Genomic DNA, 19,800 nt, shown 5'->3' with positions numbered 1-19,800 from the left:
AAATTTTCAGCTTGCAAGTTGATAAAATTCTTATTGTAAAGCTCGTGTTTTTTCAATAGTGAAATTTATTACGAAGAGAATCCATACGCATTGCCTTTCGTGATTTGGAAAATTCCTTACGCATAAACACAATGTTTTTGTAATCACAACCTTAACGCAATATCGAATAATTTATCGTTTCGATAACAGAAAGTGACACTTTGAAATATTTTGATTAAAATAAATCCACTTGAATTACAGTTTAAGTACTTACTTCAGTGATACGGCACTGATCTATAATGAGGCGTACAGATTTCAAATGTAAGAAATTATATAAACGAGCAATTCTTTTTATTCATACTTTTAAGAGAAGGATCATCTGCTTATCGTCTATTCATCTCTTCATACAGATTCGGTTCTTGGTCAATTCGGTCTCTGAAGTGATCAAGTGACGAAGGCCACCAGCAAATTTCATTTTAAACATTCAATTATGGCAAACGATTAGAAAGGAAATTGCGATAAGAAATAACGTTCTAATTAAATATCAAACTCAGCTTCTTTTAAAACACTTAATAAACCAATAATATACGTATATAATACGTAATTACAAGCCAATGAACGTAAGTTAGCTTTAAAAGATTTAAAACCTTAAAGGCTTTAAAACTTTCCAAGAACCTTTCTATATTTTCTAGAATGTCACGAGTTAAACGAGATGAAGATTATATAATAAGCACATATAAGCAAACTTAGATTATGTAATTCTGCTATGACTTATAAAACAATTCGTTTATGCAATTTATTTATAAATAAAAACATTCAATTTATATTGTTGTTAATGTGAATAAAAAAAACAAAGTACAGTATTCCCAAATCGGCAATTTTTAACACTTAAAAAGAAATGGATTAATGTGGAGCTTTATCGATATTCTAGGATTAAGATATTTTTCATCCTTAATTTTCGCAGTTTCAGTAGTTACCATATTGTAAAATTCACAGAGGACACTCCTCCAGCCAACCCAATACTTACACACACTCAAACCATATTCTTAAAGCTTTGCTAGACGATGATTTAAAAAAAAAATCAGAGAATCATAAAATAATGCGGTGAATAAAATGTATTTCTAAAACTAACTTACACGATGATAACCTAATTTAAGCAAGCGAATGCATCGATGGAACTACATGGATAAACTAGATCATAAATAGTAGACACGAAAAAAACACTAAACGCTACATGCCATCCACGTGTGACCCGATAAGAGATTAGTTGACTTATTCTATCAATCCTAAACACATGGGCGAGTGCCAAGGGTTGCTGACTATTACATAAATCCAATCCAATGTTTAAAATCAAGAGTTCCACTTGAAAAATAAATACATAAATCATAAAAATCCGTTCTAATTTTCATTGATACTGCATTGAATATAATAAATTTCAATTATCCGGATTGTCCTCCGACATTGTTAAAACTGGCATGTACTGTATATGCATGAATAGTAATTTTTTAATATTTTATTTTCACATAAATTATATACACGCGTACATAACGGGATAGAATATATAACTTAAGCAAAATTCCCAATTAATTTGGATAATTGGAGTTTTGGTGTATAGATCTGTATCAAACTAAGAAAAAATCATGTCCATTCAATTCAATTCGCTAAAACAAAAATTAATGAATTTTTCTGTAACAGGAAAAAGTTAAATAGACTAGTTATCGCTTAAAATTATAAACATGTATATGCATGTGAGCAAATACCCGACGTCTTGTTGGTTAAACACTCCTACAATTAAGTTTGAAAGCAGGGTTACTCGCTCTTCTGTCATGACGGCGTGAGGGAATGGAGACGTAAAGGGGTAGAGGTGGCAGACAGACACAAATGTCCGAATATAGCGCTTTTTTGATTGAAAATGCCTTACAATTTATACAGCCTGTCACTCGAAGTGCTTTTGGAGTCCAGATAGGTGATGAGTTTGTGAAACGTTGGTTGATCGTTCGGTGGATTGAAATCGACGAAAGCTCGCTGAGGTGAAGTAGACGATGCGAAGATGGTTGATCTCACGTCTCGACTGGTGTGATGATGATAGCCATTCAGTCGTTCTCGACCTTGGCGATACTGTAGACAAGCTTCCTCCAAGCTCTCCGATCTTGAACCTTTCCAATGGTCATTTCTGTGTCACTTTTGATGATATCTAGATATCGAGTCGTTTCTTCTTTTGCCGCTGACTAATCCAAGAATCATGGACTTTTTAAAGGGAGTTAGCACGCCTGACATGACCAAAATATGAGTCTGAATCTGTTAATTTTGCTTTCCAGTGATAAACCTGGTTTTATGTAGTTTGTTCAATCAAAAATCCAGATTTATCACTGGAATCTTTGTTGGTAATCTTCGCTGTCTAGGGTATCAGTAATAACCTGCGTCAGCACCACATCTCAAAGGCATCTATATCTGCCTTCCTCACAGTCCAACTCTCGGATCCATAAATAGCTATTGGGAAAACAAAAGCTTGGCCTATTCTGTACTTGGTTTTGGTGTTGAGGTCCCTGATTTTTTTTCATACTCATCATTGCGCTTCTGCCTAAAGCTACTCTTCTCTTGATTTCTGGGTTCATTTCTCCATCACTATTTTCAGCCAAAAAAATTCCTGAACACATTTTATGGTCTCATTGTTGATTTTTTTTATTGAACTTGGCCATTACTGGATGCAGTCATGACTTCGGCTTATATCTAAATATGAAAAAGACCATCTTTTCATTTTCAGCCTTGATCATCACAATCAGTTTCAAATCGTCCTCTGATTCAGCAAGCAGCGTAGTATCATCAGCATAACGGAGATTATTGATGATCCTGCCGCCTATTCTCACACAGATTTCCAGTCTGTCGACGTCCAATTTCCGCATACATGTCGAACAAAAAAGGTGAAAAGGACACACCCCTGCCGAACACCTTTGTTGATTTGAAACCAATCTGTGTTTCCGTATGGTGTTTTCTCTGTGGCTTCTTGTCCGGTGTACAGTGACAATCAGTCTGATTAAGTGCGTCGATATTCCCATCTCTTGTAGTACTTGCCAGAGCCTGTCGTGTGCAACACAATCGAAAGCTTTGCTGCAGTCAATGAAACAAAAATCTTCAGATATTCTCAGGCTTTTTCCATGATCCAGCGCAAGTTTGCAATGTGGTCGCGCGCACCACGTCCGTTCTAAAATCCCACCTGGACATCAGAAAGTGCAGCTCCCATTACAGGTCTTATTCTTTCAGAATAATTTTGAGTAAGATCTTACTTGCGTGTGGAATAAGAGTGATTGTGCGGTAGTTAGAGCATTCTCCAGTGTCACCCTTCTTGGGCAAAGGAATAAATATTGATCTTTTCCAGTCCTGTGGCTATTGCACTGACTCCCATATAGCCTGGCACAGGACAGTGATTTTCGTTGGAACTGGTTGCAATAGCTCCGCCAATATGTTATCTATGCTTACTGTTTTGTTACTAGCTGATTGTTTTCGCACCTTTACGACTTCTGACTCTAGAATGAAGAGCTCCAAAATCCATGAGGTCGTTCACATGTGAAAAACTAGATTCGTTCCCACGAGCTCAGCATATTCCCTCCAACTATCCTTGATACTCTGTTGGTCTTCTAGTTCCTTCCCTTTCTTGTCTTTTATGGAGTCTTTGTGGGCCATAGAGTTTACGAGTCAACTTGCGCGAAAAGAGTCCGGGTATATCCTTTCGTGCTATCCTCAAGATGCTTTTAGCGTATATTCCAATCTAGCTTTTTGTTCTTTCTAGCTGACCAATGAAATTCGGAATTCAATCTTCTTACCTCATTTCCTATTGCCACTAGCTTTAGCTTCTCTTCTTTGGTCGGCTATGCTGAGAGTCCTACACGATCTCCTTCCTATCTGGCTCCTTGTACACGATATCTTTCTTGGCCGTCTCAATCACTATAATCTTTATTTCTTTCCACAATGTCTCGGACAGCTTATCTACTGTAACAAGTAGATCAAAAACCTTTTTTCTTCAATGTTGTGTCATTCTGAAGGTGCCGAATCTTGCCGTTGTCATGTCTTTGTTGCCGGTGCAAAAACGAATTCTGATTTTGGCTGCTAGGAGCTCACGATCAGATCCACAATTCGCTCCTGGAAAAGTTTTAGCTGCAGTGACCGAGATAACTATGAGTATATAGGATGTAATCAATCTGATTTCGGTGGAGCCCGTTGGGAGAAGTCTAAGTGTACTGTATATTTCTGCTTCATTTCTTTCTCCTAATCCAAATTTACCTGTGATACTCCCTTCTGATTGACTGCCGACTTGGCGTTGAAATCATCCATAACGTAGATGAAAGAACTCCCGAAAAAAGACATCACGTCATTTTGAACGATTGCATAGAAGCTCTCAATAACTTCTGGATTTGAGAGCCGTGGGGGCATAGACTTGTATTATAATGTTCACAGGCTTTCCAAGATTCGTTCATTGATCGTTCTGAAGCTTTCGACTGTTCTTGATGCCATCTTGTTTATTATCAATCCTAATCCATTCCTTTTGATCACGTTCTGTCCATAGCAGTGTACTGTGAAATCATCCGATTTAAAGTAGTACGTATTTCCTGTCCAATGGAGCTCACTGATTCCGAGAATGTCTATGTTAGCTTCTTCATTTCGTGTTTTACAACGTCTAATTTGCCTATATTAATGTCCCCCACATTCCATATTGCCAATGTATGAGATTTTGTACAGCTCAGACTTTTCTTTTTGTCACAAGGCGTATCAGCATCCGAGCTTCCCGAAGGTTTTCCCCCAGACACTACTACTACAACTTGCAAAAGCTATTGGTCCTTGCTCTTCCCAGTTTGGAATATCCTCTGGTCTGAGGTCCTACCATTAGATACCATACTTCATACGCTAGAGCGTTTCCATAGAGTTCCAAGGCAAGGTTTTTAACAGAGTAGGTTGACAGGTTCCCTAACTCTCCACATTTATCTGGGCTTGGGACTGGCATGTGGAGGGGTTACCCCACATAGCTAGGAGATAACTAATCTCTTGCTGAGGTGAAGTAGACGAGGTGAACATGATTGATCTCACGTCTCGACTGGTGTAGGACACTACAACTCACAACTGTAAACACCACTTCCAACTCCCTTAGTGCTTCCATTCTGTTGCTAGAGATCGTAATCGTGTCGTCGTAGAGTTTCCCCATCTCCATGTAGGAACTATCACTTCCTCTAGTGTTTATTTGCGAATTTCCCGGGGTGAAAGTCCGTAATTAGAGGTGGAGTTTTGCGCTCGGGAGTTGGGACATCTGACTAATTGATCCCACTTGATGTTTAAATGCTCAAAGGAGAAAAAACACTAAACTCTAAATTGCCTATTTATAAATTTCGACTTCATCGGTCAAATTTCCTGGTATATTTTCCCACAATGACCCAGTTTCTCCTACTTCGAGTTTGACACAAACAAATCATCGTTACAACTCTGTTTTTCACAGAGAAAGAGTGCGTAAACACGTAAACAAATGAAGGGGGTTTCGGACCTCACACGCATAATACTACTAATATATTGTAATGTTATTCATATAAATAAATTTGTCTACAGCAGTGGTTCTCAAGTACAGCTACTACACATGAATTATGAAAAAATTTTTTTATTTAAACGTGCTCTTTTCCTAAATAGCAGGAGGATGCCAGCTTATGGTTTTAGGCTGAAAGACAAGTTTGCACTCAAATTTTATCGTCAATGGTTCAGAAACTAATTATCGAATGGTTCAGAAACCAATTAATGCAAGAAGAAAAATAATTTTGCAGTCAGAAGTGTTTGTATTTAATATAACTTACATAAAATTCTAACAAAAGATGCAACTAACGCAATTCGTACAGTTAATAAAATGACTACTCATCAAATGAAATCTTAAAATATGCAGTGTCATTACATTTGCGAAGTGAAAGTCAAGGAAAATGACCAACTGCAAATTTAAAAACAAAAAATATGTATTCTCAGAAACAAATAATGACTTCTTACTTCAAGAGGAAAATCATACGTTAGAATCTTTAAAAATCGGTTCTTTGATGGGAAAGATATCGTAAACCTTTATTTAAAAAAAACCTATCTTCGTTAAGACTGTTTTGGCCAATGGATTCAATTCAACGACAAAGGAATTGGTAAGTTTATTGGCTAAGTAGTTAGAGAATCGAAAAATAAGTTCTTTTTATAGCTTATGTTTATATGAATGTAACCATATAAACAGGGTCAAATCTTGGTATGTGCGAGATACTAAACTTATTGATAAAAAAAGTAGTTTGTTACTTCGATAAAACGTTATTATTATTCCTACGATAATTCTATCAGTATTATTGATAATCATGCGGCCACCAGCTAAATTTCATGGCCAATTTATAACCATCAGATACTGAGCGCTTGTCTAAAAAACTGCCTCTCAAATAATAGTTCTTTCTGGTGCATTTAATTAAAAGAAATGTTCATGGCCTCGAGTTTTTACTTGGAATTTATTACGTAGTATCGTATTTCTATAAATTTTTTTTTAATTAATTGGCATTTACAGTTTAACAAACAGTTTATTCTCAGGCTCACATGAAATGTTTACAGTATAAGTAACATAGTTAAAGAAACAGTACTATACTAACATTGTTTATTAGTGCTTAAACTGTTTAGTGCAAGGAAAACTAACGTTTTTAAATTCATAAGATGCATTTAATTGTTTTTGAATTTAAACTGAATTCATTATAAAACGAAAAAAGTATTAAACATTGTTTTAAAAATATTTAAAATGTTCTTTTTAAACTAGAAAATCGCCGAAGTTTTATAAACAATTTGTAATTTTATTACACTATTTGATGATACTACAACGAAGGTATCGAATTTAGCACCAACCTTTGTGATTAATATTTGAACACCCAAAAAACTACGTGGCCAGCCTGTTGAGGTGGTGCGAACTCGCAATCAACTGTCGGTGTTAAGTGGTTTATCCACAATCATAATGTCTACTAACGACCATTATGATATATATACATACAGTAAAACCTGTCTATGGCGACCGCCCAGGGTTGCTTCAAAAAGTGGTCTTTTAGACAGGTGGTATCATAATACCGTCTTTCCGTACGTATTTTGCACACTTTTTAGCCATTTCTACTAAGCAAAACTCTAGGTGAGCAAAAATAAACGAATTCTTTCAACGATACAGTTACAGTATATTGGTACTGTATTTTATTCTTATTGGATAACTCGATTAACAAGAGTCGTCGTGATTTTATAAGATAGATTTAATACCATTATTTTAAAGATTAATACAATAGTCGCATTTTCACGATTATAATGACCACATTTTCTTTTTTCCGGCTTAATTAATTCAACTTTTGTTCTCTTCGTTCTCTCCTCAGTTACGTGTATTACGTAATCGATATAGAAGCGCGTCGTATCTCTCCACCACTTTAATTTTCGTTTTCGTTAGTTTAATCTAATTTTAACTAATTTCCTTTGTTGCTAGACTAATTCATTAACACCTGTACCTAATATCAAGGGTGGGAGAAGTGCCCGATGTGGGTTCGAACAAAAGTTTAGACTAATTCATTATATTTGGAGAGGGTTCAGATGGGTTTAGACCAGATATATTCGCGAAAGTGGTCGCTTATTACAGTCGTTGTGTGTTGTTTCGGACCAAAAATCGATGCCCGCGGTCGCGTTACACAGGCGGATGTTTAATATAGGTAACTTGTACGAAGACTACGTATAAACTATTCCGTGCCAGAAATTTTTGCCCGTTTTGACAGTTGCCCGTCGAATGCAGATGGTCGCTTAAGCAGTTTTCGAAGCTAAGTAGAATTATTTCACTATTTTGCCCACTACTTTATCAAACTTTGAAGGTTCTGAATACGTATAAAAACTAAAATACTGGAAAATAGAGAGACAGAACCATTTTAAGCATTTTCAAGACTTCCGGACCAATTTCTTTACAGACATTAGACACATACCGAACAAAAAGTATTAATAATGTGCAGTGAAATAAAACCCATAAGAAAGCGAGTCCTTCGGGCCCTAGTCGAATATACCCAGGCGTTAATATGGATATTAAAATAACCCCCACGTCTTTTACTTTAATATTGTGAAGCTCGAAATTCACTGTACATACTGTATTTATTTTTACATTTAAACACACTTAAAAATTATTGTTCACATTTTGAAGGAATTAAAAATGTTAAATTGGTGTAAATTTTATATAATGACTTTAAAAAAATGAAAAAAACAATTGATTTTTGCAGAATTTATTTCATTTTAGATTAGCTTACAATTGAAAATGACCGACTCATTTTGAATTAATAGACCAATCGACATACCCTCCTTAAGAGTAGGTCAATTAAAACATCCAAAATGAAAAGTATAATATTAAAACTACTATTCTCGAAACTACAATTACGTAAAGTACTTAAAAACTAGTTTAATTAAAAAAAATCGATGAGCCGTTACATAACATTTGGCCTTGGTGTTAAGTTCAAAGTGACGCCACTTCAGTTGTATAAATATTGAAAACGTTTAGATAAATTAGCTATCACAGCGTATATCTAGTATTGAAATAGCCGGGAAGAAAATTATATCTTGCTCAAGGATTTGAAAGGACGACGATAAAATACAGGAGTGACCTCATATTAATAGATCTTATAATTACATTTACCCATAAATATAAATTACACTGAAAACAAAAGAAATGAATATAAATTAATAGTAAAAAGGAACGAGCGAAAGTAATTTTAAGAAAAAAAAAGAGCATTAAGTATAATTTTAAATATATACCGGTCGATGTTTTAAACGATTTCTGTGTATAACGTTTTAAGTACGTATAAGTAATATAAAAGTGAAGCTAAGCTCAGAAGTGTGTATATTTATATAATTAGAAAAAAAAAGTGTTCCGTTAACATATTGACCTGTAGAAACAACCAGGAATAAACAAGTCAATCTCCCTGTTCTAAATGCTTTTCACCGTGTCCACCCACCACGTGTTTCCTTCCTTTCTCTTCTTGAAGACTTGTACTTCCCCTGCTCGCGCCTGAAAAACTGGTAACAAGGTTCTTCCGGAACGCGACCATTCGTCACTTCCTCCAATCTTCCAATTCCATTTCCTTTCGAAAGCCGAGTTGTTATTTCTCTTACTTTTATTACTTCTTTTATTTTTCGCTGTCATATTAGAGTTATAAACGTCTCACGTGGACGACGTTTATAACACCTTCGATCAATCGGTAGCAATTATGACACTCATTCATCTACTTAAAAATAAATAAATAGTATTTACTACAGTAGAATCTCTAATAACACCGCCTCTAAACGGCGGCCATTTTTCGGGAACCTCCTGTTTTGAAATACAGTACATACAAAAACAACTTCCAAACGACGACAATTGTTCAGACGTTTGACTGTAAATACTAAAAATATCTTAGCAAATTATACAGAATGGCCCAAAAGTAAGATAACAAAAAGGTTATCTTACTTTTGGGCCATTCTTTATATCGACAGCACTACTTATAACGTTGGTAATTGTATTCTGTAGAAAATAAGTGCTTTGATTCGACCGAATAACAGTAAAACCGAAGAAAGTGGTATACCGGATCGATCGATAGAACGTATATCAGTCGTAAGAAATATACATTTTATTGATTCTATGAAAGTAACTGCATCGACATCAATCTTTACAGTTGTGTAATTCACATTTTATCTAGAATATATCAATATGAAGACAACACCGAATGATATCGCTTCGTATCTGCAGCGAGTGAGTGGATAAACAAACCATTTCTCATTTTTATCTACGGCATCGCCTCTCACCACCCCCTCTCCAAATCTCTCCTCCCCCTTTCTCACTCCAAATTTAAGGTGTAGTTTCACTATATTTTACATTCTCGATTACTGAACGACGTAAAATCGAAGTAGGAGAAATTATTGATAGCACTGAATGCGAGAAATATATTTTTGGAATAAAGGAATTTCAATCGCCAAGAGTCTATTCCTGGCAGTAAACAATAATAAATTGCACGCTAGTTGTTGTTCCACAATACGAATGAACGATATCAGAAGATAGCACGATGGTGATAAATATATAATGCGCTCGCAACAGTCATGCTATAACTGTTTGTATTTTGTATAAGTTCGAGTAAAATTTTAATTTCGAATTTAATATTTATATAATAATTGTGGATAGACAATAGTTGTAGAAAAGAAAAAACAACAACACAGACTCCTTTATTAGCATAAAACGATCGAATTTTATGCCCGTAAGCACCGTTCAAAAACACCTGAACCTAATTTAACAGGTGGGTGTTTCTGCTTCTCTCAGCTGTCCCCGTTATTGTTCATTTTAACAATAGTTGAACGACCTACTTCGTTAGTATTTAACGCCAATTAAAGCCTTTTCAATTTGAATAATAAAAGTACATTAACTAATAAATTAATGAATCAGTTATCTATTATCCCCCTCTTTAAAGAGTAACGTAATTTTAAGATCAGCATCCTCTTATACAAAACAAAAACTAACAATAATAAAACTTACAAAAAGACAAACCACTTAATACAGTAATTACTTTAAACAAACAAAAACAACCCGTTCGAACTCATTCTAGAAAATTAATTACCTGAAAGCAGTTGTAAATAAATATTTTTCAAATTCAAAACCTGTTATTTTCATAGAAGATGAGGTTATATAACAATAAATTTCAGCTTAACTGATATTTGCACTTATTGGTCTAAGTTAGGAGGAGGAGGAGCGTTATCTTTCTATAAATCACGGCGTAGAAGTTCATTCAAGGCTTTACAGTACGGTCGTAAGTAATAATTTATCTCGCAGAGGAAACAAAGTAGCACTATTTAATCTTTAACCCATTAATTAGAGGCAAGGAATAGTTTACATAAAGAGAAAGTTGGAAAAAATAAAATAAACGAAAAGTTCTTTCGAAATTCTACAATTACAGTAAGGGGGAGAGTTAGAGAGGAAGGAGAAACGTTACCCTGAACTAAATTAACGGTTATTTGTAAAAACAAATCACTCATAACACTAAAATGCCTATTGTTTAAATATAAGAAAGTTATTTTATGTAGCTAAATAAAACGTTTAGTTATAAAATATTCGAAAAAAAAAACAAATAGTAAAGATAAAAATACTCATATATTAAAATTTAAACTCAAACCCTTCGTATACGGAAATACAAAAATGTACACGCAAGCAAACATTTGTACGTATGTATTTACAGTACATATACAGTACTATATTTGTATTCTTGTAAAACTTAAGCTACTAAGGTCACTCGTGGCGTGGAAAAATGACTAACTCCTGCAGTTTTTACTACTCAATTTAAAAATTCTTATCTTCAAAAGACCTTCGTTACTTTATCAAATATAGACGTTTCGATGTCGCAATCCCCCTTTTTAAAATCATGTAAAGAAACGAGGAAAAGCAAAAATTTTCGTAGAGACTAATCATACCTTTGTTAAAAACGGAAAAGAAATGTCTTCTTTAAAAATTATTCAATTAAAAAACGAATAAATACATCGACACTTCGGTGAGAAACAATTATACAAACAAACAAAAAGAAATTAGAGAAAAACCGGAAGTTAATACAATGTGTGGGCATGCGTACAATAGCAGGCACGCCCTACACAGGAGAATGGATGTGAAACGGGAACTAATTTTTTTAAATTTCTACGTTAATTACGTCGCTTTCGATCTTACGAATTCGTGAAATTAACACGCCGCGGAAGTCTGACAATACAGAAGCCATAATGTGTGTTGGCCTTAGTGTGTGTGTGTGTTTAGTAGGCCTAGTGTAACCAGACAGCAACTCGTTCCTACAAGGTCAACAAATGCGTAAGATAAAACTTATCTACTAAATCTACAACTAATACTTAGAAAATAACGCCTGTAAGAGTCCAAAAAAACCATTTCAAAATACTTTTAACCAGCCCGAGAATGGTCGAATCGCCTTGTGTAAACACGGCACAGAGAAGGGGAAGGCGTCGTACTCGCTAGTTTATTATTTCTTTAAAAATGGCGCAGGCTAGATTTAAATTACGTGTAACTTACCTGGGTTTATAGTTTTACGCTCGGCGGTTAAAATCGTCTTAATTATCGCGATTTGGCGCCAAATTTCGTTCAACGTGAAAGCTAAACATTGTCACATGCTTCTAAACCACACTGCCCTCTAGCGAACGGAGAATTACGCCAGTAGAGGGCGAGGGCGGCGATCGAGCGATCCGGTTCGCAGATAGGAAAGGAAGGAAAACACTGTTCCCGTTTCGTGTTCACCTTGACGAGAAAAAAAAACAAACAGGAGTAATTTTTGGTTCGTATTATCGTTTTTTAAATCGCATTATTAATTTCGAACTTGCTAAAATATTAGTTTTTTCGTTATAAAACCCCCCCGCTTAAGTCAAGAAGGATCCATTAAAGCGCACGCGAATTGGGTGTTTGTTTACTCCTGTACTGCGCTTTAGCTATAAAGTTGCATTTAAAAAAAAATGTAGTTTTATTATGTACGAGAACGGCATAATACGATAATGTTAACGATCTAACAGGGGAACACCCTGTTAGATACAGCAACTTTTTGTAGAAGCTTTCGACTTTCTTATCGAAGAAAGTGATCAAGTACGAAGTGACGACCTCCAAATATTTCTTTTTAAGTTTTAATTTCGGCTATTCCGTGCTCGTATTTAATTCTTATTTTAAGTTTATTTTAGAAATGAAGCGATGTTCTACGAGTGATGTCCGATTTTAGGTCAATTTCACTTTATAATATAAAGATGTTCACTAAATAAAACCATCTTTTTCATTCCTGGCAGTAAAGATAATTAGACACATTTGGAATGGGGTAAGTAATTATCGACTCATTAACTTTCCTTTATAGAAACAACCCCGTCTAACTAAAAGATGCTATATACTAAATGTATTGATAAATTAATTAATATGTTTAACGTATTGCCAAGGTATAGTATAAAATGGCACAAAAACAGTTAAATTATCGAATTATTACTAGTGACCTTTCTTCTTGTAGAAGATCAAAATGTAAGTTAAATTTTTTCACTTGAATAATCTGGGGTAAGTATTGCTTATATAGACATTATTTTCACCCATTTACGTATAAAATAATGTTTTATGCCACGCTAAAAATGTGGAAAGTTCAAATAAATATCATATTGTCGGGACAAGTAAGTTTAAATTTACAAAATTTAAGAATTTCTAAAAATAGACAATACATAAGGTCATTTAACTTTGTCCTTTTTGCACATAAGGAAATTAACAGTTCCAGGGCGGAGTCGACCTTCCATTTGGGGCTACTCGTCCGCTTCAATATGGAAAACGTTAAAAATCATCCCTCCGGCGACTGCACAAATAATAAACACATTTGATAAAAGTTGCCAGGACAAAAGGGTCGACTCCGACGTGGAACTGTTAATTTGCTCGTGTGCGTGCAAAAGGATAAAGTTAGAAGGACACTTAAGAATTCTTAAAAATAGACAATACGTAAATTTTATAAATTTAAATATCGTATTATTCAAATTTACTTTGCTAAACAGAAAATAAATTAGGAGTAAGTGCCAATCGTTTAAGTCACTCCAACTTTTAGAAGAAACAAAATCGACTTAATTTAACCTACACACAATAGCACAGATTAACCTCTACAGAGGAAGAAAGACAGCAGGTGACATCAATTGTTAATGCATTTAATCAAAAAACATTGAAAGTAAATGGATAAATCTTTCCCACAACACATTTACATTATGTTGTCGTATTTATTCAACGACATTTATCATCATCTTTCGGATTTATTAATAAAAATTTTATATATTATTTTACTATATTTAAACAATTCATAATCTTACCGTATAAACGACGATTTGAAAGATATCAATTGTGAAGAAAAACAGTTGAGAAATTCACATTTCAATACAACTAAATTTGTCAATTTAATTGTCTTGTGTAATAAAATTTCGTTTTCGGGATTTACTGCGTATATCTAATCAATTGTTTTTAAAGTTAGTTTCCATCCTGAGCAAGTTCGATACTGGAAAAAAAGACATCATTTTCACGTTGTCCTTAAATACTTCGTTTTGGAAGAGTAACAATTTGTTAAATACAGTATTAGGGATGCCATTGTTATATAAATTAGGGGTAAAAGTTATGTTTATGTAGCTTTTAATTTAAATTTTTAAAAGATTCTTAGAAAAACCAAGTTGATTATTGATTGCTTTAGGAATTCATCCTGACCTGTCGGCACTTATGCAGTTTAGGGGGTACGGAAGTTTAATTTTATGGAAGAAAAATTAGTGTAGATTTGATTGAGAAGTTGACTCCAACATTTCCAAAACACGTATAATTTGTCGGAAATGGTCGATATAAAATATGCTATAAAAAATTGTCGGAATAATTAGAGTGTACCCCCGTTCGAAGGCGCCATTGCTTAAGCTTGTTTTGGGCACATCGGACGCATCACGTGACATTTTGTCAATGCTATTCCGTCACGTGACTACTCATCTCTGACGCGTCCTCCGTCGGATGTGCCGCTCCGCGACGAAAACAAGCTTAATTAATTAAGCAATGGCATCTTCGAACGGGGTACAATCGGTAATTATTCCGACAATTTTTTTTATTTATAGCATATTTTATATCAACCATTTCCAACAAATTATACGTGTTTTGGAAATGTTCGAGCCAACTTAGTCTCGAATCGATTAATTTTATGGAAGAAAATCTTTCAAACTTCCGTACCCCCTAAACTGCATAAGTGCGCTTTAACCGACTTCTGGTAAGTACCTGCACTGTGAAAGCTTAATTCCATTCCACAAAACGGAGTCTTCCTCGTCGACAAAATACCCAGTTCCTCCCTAATCGTTTCTTCTTCTTTACCCATTCAACCGTCGTCCTAACAAACTATTTTTTTTAAATTATTTCCTCCGATTGGTTGAACTCGGACTGTTAAGTCATGACTTAACGGTCCGAGAGAATCGGACATCGACATCGAGAGAATCGGAAGATTATATTCTGATGTTTATTAATTAAAGCAATCGTAGTGATATTTCTCTTAATTACGAATCACAATAGTGTACTGTTTCCAGATTTTGGAACCTAACTGTTTCTTACAGCCAGCGTTGCCAGATGTTTTTAGTGTTGGTAACCAAACATTTTCTAAAAAATAGCCAAAAAAAGCCTGTGCCTACATTCCACAGTAGAGAAAGTAGACTACAGAAACAAATTAAAAAATATTACAAACAGATATTAAGTTTATCATCTTATAATAAAGGAGATAAACATTTATTTGAAAAAAGAAAGCAAATATTTGTTTTATTTGGGTCTCTGTTTAATAAAAAATGACGGAAACACATTTCGGAACCTAATTACTGTGTTATAGGGAGGTATATCTGTTTATTATTACGCTAAGCAACTAAGTAATCGGGAACCATCTCGCTTATTAAGAAGAAAAATTCACTGATATTTTACAATGAATATATTGTGGAATACGAACGTATTAGGAAAATATTACTTCGGTAAGTATAAGATTCTATATAAAACGCTCTTTTTTTCTGAGTCACAAAGAAAGAGCAACAAATATCAAGCGATGTACTGTACTGTACAGTACTTTTCGTAAGGGAAGAGGGAAGATGAAAGTCCAATAACCATGGACGACAGCAGAGGAGGCAAACTGGACTTTGCCCCTCCCGAGATGAGTAAAGAATTTCACAAATAATCGTAAAAGTGATTGAGATACGTAACCTCACACCATCAACCAAGAAACGGGTTTTTTGTATTTACGTAAGACTGTATTCTATAATCTACTTGTGGGAGGGAAGAAACCCAAAATGTTAAAAATTTATTAATGTAATTATTTGTCTCTAAGCTTTGCACTTCCTGGAAATTTTTCTGTATCAGCTCCTACCAATGTCTGGAATTTATGAGGTCAGCTGACCTGAACACCCTGAGGAATTTTGGGGGAGTTTATAGATCAAAAGACGACTCGTTAGTTCGACGGTCACTGCCGTTGGTTGTAAAATCTTCCTTTACAACGGAAACGAAGTATAATAGCTTAAAATCAATCTGTTTTTAGTCGAAATTCTCAAAAAAAAAAAAAAACATTTTTAAAATCATGTCTACTTTTATAACTGCACTCAAAATTTGTTTCTCGGGTGTTTATTTTTCGTTTAAGCTCCATAAATTTATTTTTCAGAGAAAAACAATATATAAACGCAAGTAAATTATCAAGAAACTAATTTCCTTTGTATTTAGAAGGATGGTGATTAAAGGAAGTTGGTGAAATTTTGTTTCAGAACGGTTCGGGATAAAGGTAAAAATAATAAGAATGGCAAGATTACTTTTAAAATTAGTTCGACAATATAATAATATTACGCTGACAAATATGGTTTAAACTCTCAGAAACGAACGAAAATCCGAAGTAAATCCTGATCAAACCCTCCAGTAATTCTAGAAAGAAACTAAACTTTTTCCATTAACCGTTCGTTTACTGGATCGATAAGAATTACTTCGTGACCGATTTGTCCTGGATACCTTACGGATATTTTTAGCCCGTTAATTGTGGTTAGAAACGCGTTCTATAAATATGTAATTTATATTATCGAGAGTAATTTTTCAAAGATTCATTTAACTAACGTAATATTTTCTTATATTATTAATTTCAGTTACGAAGCTGATACTGCAATTAACTACTATAGTTAGATACAGTTACTAAGCTACTTGTTCGTTAAAATAAGTCCTAATCGAAATCTCTCTCAAAACCTGAAAATAGGTCAAGGGTAATTGATTTTTAAACCTTCCCCACACACACAATAGAATTCCGGACACCACAGACCTATTCACCAACACGAGTTATTGGTAAATTGGTTTCACCAACTCAGAATTATTAGTGTTTGACTCGAGATTCGGAGTTGAACACCAATTTACCAATACTGTATCTCGAAATTTAACCCTAACTCGTGTTGGTGAATACATGGGTAAATGCCAAATTCCTTCTGTTGACTATTGTTTCCAAGTACTCGTCACGGATCGAACATAAGGTAAAAACTATTATTCCTAATAATTAGCGCATTAAACAGTAATATTTACATAGCAATCACCCAAAAAGCATTCTTGGATCATTCAAGAGTTAGGCAATTTTGCTTGTTTAATTGTGTATAACAGGAGCTTCGTTTACATAGCAATTTAAAGTAAAAGCATTCTTATTAACAAATCATTACTCAGCTATACATACCTTCTAAACACTTAGAAGAACACCACGTATTCGAAGTTCTCATGTAAAGTTTATGAAAGGCAAGTGATGTCTTACAACGAAACCTTATAAAAGTATAATACAGAATTCCTCGCTTTACGTCCGTTCACAAAATAGTCGTAAAAACGTAGTAATAAAATTACTAGCCTATAACTAAAATATATATTACACGGATGATCAACAAAAATACGACAAGTTCGGAGTGTATCAGGAATATAAATTTCTAATACAGTTGATGAGAAATATGACAGCTCGCTTAACGTCCACTCGTGTCGTAAGAAGAGTTGTAACTGAATATAATGTATGCAGATCATTTAAAATAATAAAGTAACCAAAGTTTTCTCATCAAAATGGGTTATCATTTCATCATTTTGTTAAGTTTCTGTTGCGTTAATACGCCAGCTTTGCGTATTAAATTATTTATACCTCACAGAAGACAAAGTAATCGAGCCTCTAAATCAGTATAAACGTTTTCTTATATCTAAATTTTCCATTGAAAAACGTACAACTGATAATGTGACATCCAATAAACTACAAAAGAATCGGTGCTCTAATTCTACAGTTACTTTGTACAAAATATAAGACTCCAATTGATACATCATTTTGTCGTGTATCATTATGTTCACTTAATACGATTAAAGTCAAGTCAAATCTATTACCTCAAAATCTTATATTTAATATCATCGATCATTGTATCCTGATAGAATTGAGTGTAGGAAAGTAACAAAAACATTTATCGAGGTCAATTTGTTTTTGTTACCTCATCCAGTCAATGGCCAATTGTAGTGACTTAATTTTAAGTTCAGGAAAGGAATCTCAAAGTGTTTTCCACATTCATCTAGGTCCCCCATACGAATTACGAGCCATGTGACAAATCTCCATTCTATAATGGACCTGTGTAACACTCGTTACGACCCCCGACACGTGTTTATCCCTGTTCCTGGGGGGATCCATGCTCTCATTTTCGTGAATTATATGGCCATTACACCTTAAATAATAATAAAAAAACCTTCTAAAATTAGCAAAATAAGTACTGTAACTATACATCAATTAAAATGTTACTCATAATTCAGAAGGGTAAAATATTATCGCGGATCGGCGGTAGAGAAGCACATTAAATTATACTAGATCGGTAATTATGTAATAAAGTTGATTTTTAAAAAATGAAAGACTTTGTCAAAATGTAAAAACTCACTTTAGAAATCCATGACACTGTCCTAAATTTTCTGAGTGAAGTACTCACTTCAAACCCCGCCTTTAACAGAACAAATTACTTCCCTAACCAATCATGTCTTTTCTTTCCTCTATCCTCGTTCGAAGTAACTAACGGGATTATAGGGCCTAACAAAGTTTTTCCGCAATCCACAACTTGCTATTTTTAAATTAAGTGTCTGGGCTCGTGTTTTCTCCCATTTATTTCAAATGTTTACTATAATATAACAGTATATTAAATATCTAACAGTACGAATGCCAATGAAAGGAATTGTAGCTGGAAAAGTCTATATTGGAATCGTGAATTTGACCCTCTGTGGTTTTTTTTTCTTTTGAAAATGTTCTTTGTTATTAGAATATAAAATTTTTTATAGAACTAGTCTCTACCCTCCAAATTCAGCATTTTGTCATTTTATAATAATTAATAATAATACTCTTTACAACCGGGAAAGTTACGCAACTCGCTGGATATTTTTTTTTATGTAAAAACCTCAAAATCTTTTGTCTTAGAAAAGAAATTATTAAAAACAAGACTATACATAGTTTCTTAGTTTTTACATTAATCTAGTGGTTTTCAACATTTCAAAAATTACTTTTTGAAGAGGCGAGTTATCCCCCTGAACACAATTTACATACACACAAAAACTGCGTATAAGTTTATTCTCTTGTGGCTACACGCCTATTTATTATTATTATTATTATTATTAAACTGTATAGTTTTAGTTTAATTTAAGTTCTAGAATTTTCCTTTCTTCCAAATTCTATGTTCCTTTGTCTCGGACTTCGGAGAACTCGCCTCACCCCTAACCCATCAGGAGGTAGGGTTAGAACAATAGATGGCAACAAGGCTGGAGGGGAAAAAGAGAGATTCGAAAAGTATTCTTGGGCCGGACTCCGAGAGAGAAGGACGAGCGGCAGCAGACTCCGAAACGGAAAGTCGGGAAGCGCTGCAGAAGGAGGCCATAAGAATCGAATCGGCAGAAGGCTCCGATCGTTGGCTATAGAAAAGGAAACCCCGAAACGGACTCGAATTGTTCTAAAAGGAGAACGGCTGCAGAAAGAAGCAGAGACGAGGAACGGTGGAGAACCAACAGAAAAATTGGGTACCCTCTGTCCTTTAGTTCTTCTTACTTCCCCTTCTACCTTTCCTATCTTTTAGTTTAAGTTTACGCGCGCAAATAGTTTTGTCGGAAGGTAGTTATCGGAAAGGTAACTACCGGTCTATTGGTATATCTGATCGCTCGGGATTTTGGAAACGCGTGTAGGTAAACAGAGGGAATCCGAACTTATTCTGTATATATATTAATGTTAGCGCAAAATTAAACTTGTTTAATTAGTAAAACGTGTC

General features: G+C 34.4%; 1 protein-coding gene across 5 annotated transcripts in view; it reads right to left on the bottom strand.

Moving 5' to 3' along the window:
* Positions 1-19,800, bottom strand: part of LOC111618758 — a 47,913-nt gene that overhangs the window by 15,536 nt on the left and 12,577 nt on the right. The window contains exon 1 of one of the 5 annotated variants that reach the window (XM_023360331.1): positions 18,436-18,454. The exons of 2 other annotated variants lie outside the window; for them this stretch is intronic. The gene's annotated coding sequence lies outside the window, so the exon portion shown is untranslated. Of the gene's footprint in view, positions 1-11,451; positions 11,929-12,049; positions 12,368-18,435; positions 18,455-19,800 lie in introns of those variants that run through there. 2 more of the 5 variants (XM_023360324.1, XM_023360330.1) reach the window with 2 other exon arrangements.

The sequence above is a fragment of the Centruroides sculpturatus genome, unplaced genomic scaffold (assembly GCF_000671375.1).
Source record: "Centruroides sculpturatus isolate CEXI.00-Female unplaced genomic scaffold, Cexi_2.0 scaffold188, whole genome shotgun sequence".
NCBI lineage: Eukaryota > Metazoa > Arthropoda > Arachnida > Scorpiones > Buthidae > Centruroides > Centruroides sculpturatus.
The sequence above is the reverse complement of the archived record's forward strand: the minus strand, read 5'-3'. Positions and strand labels throughout refer to the sequence as shown.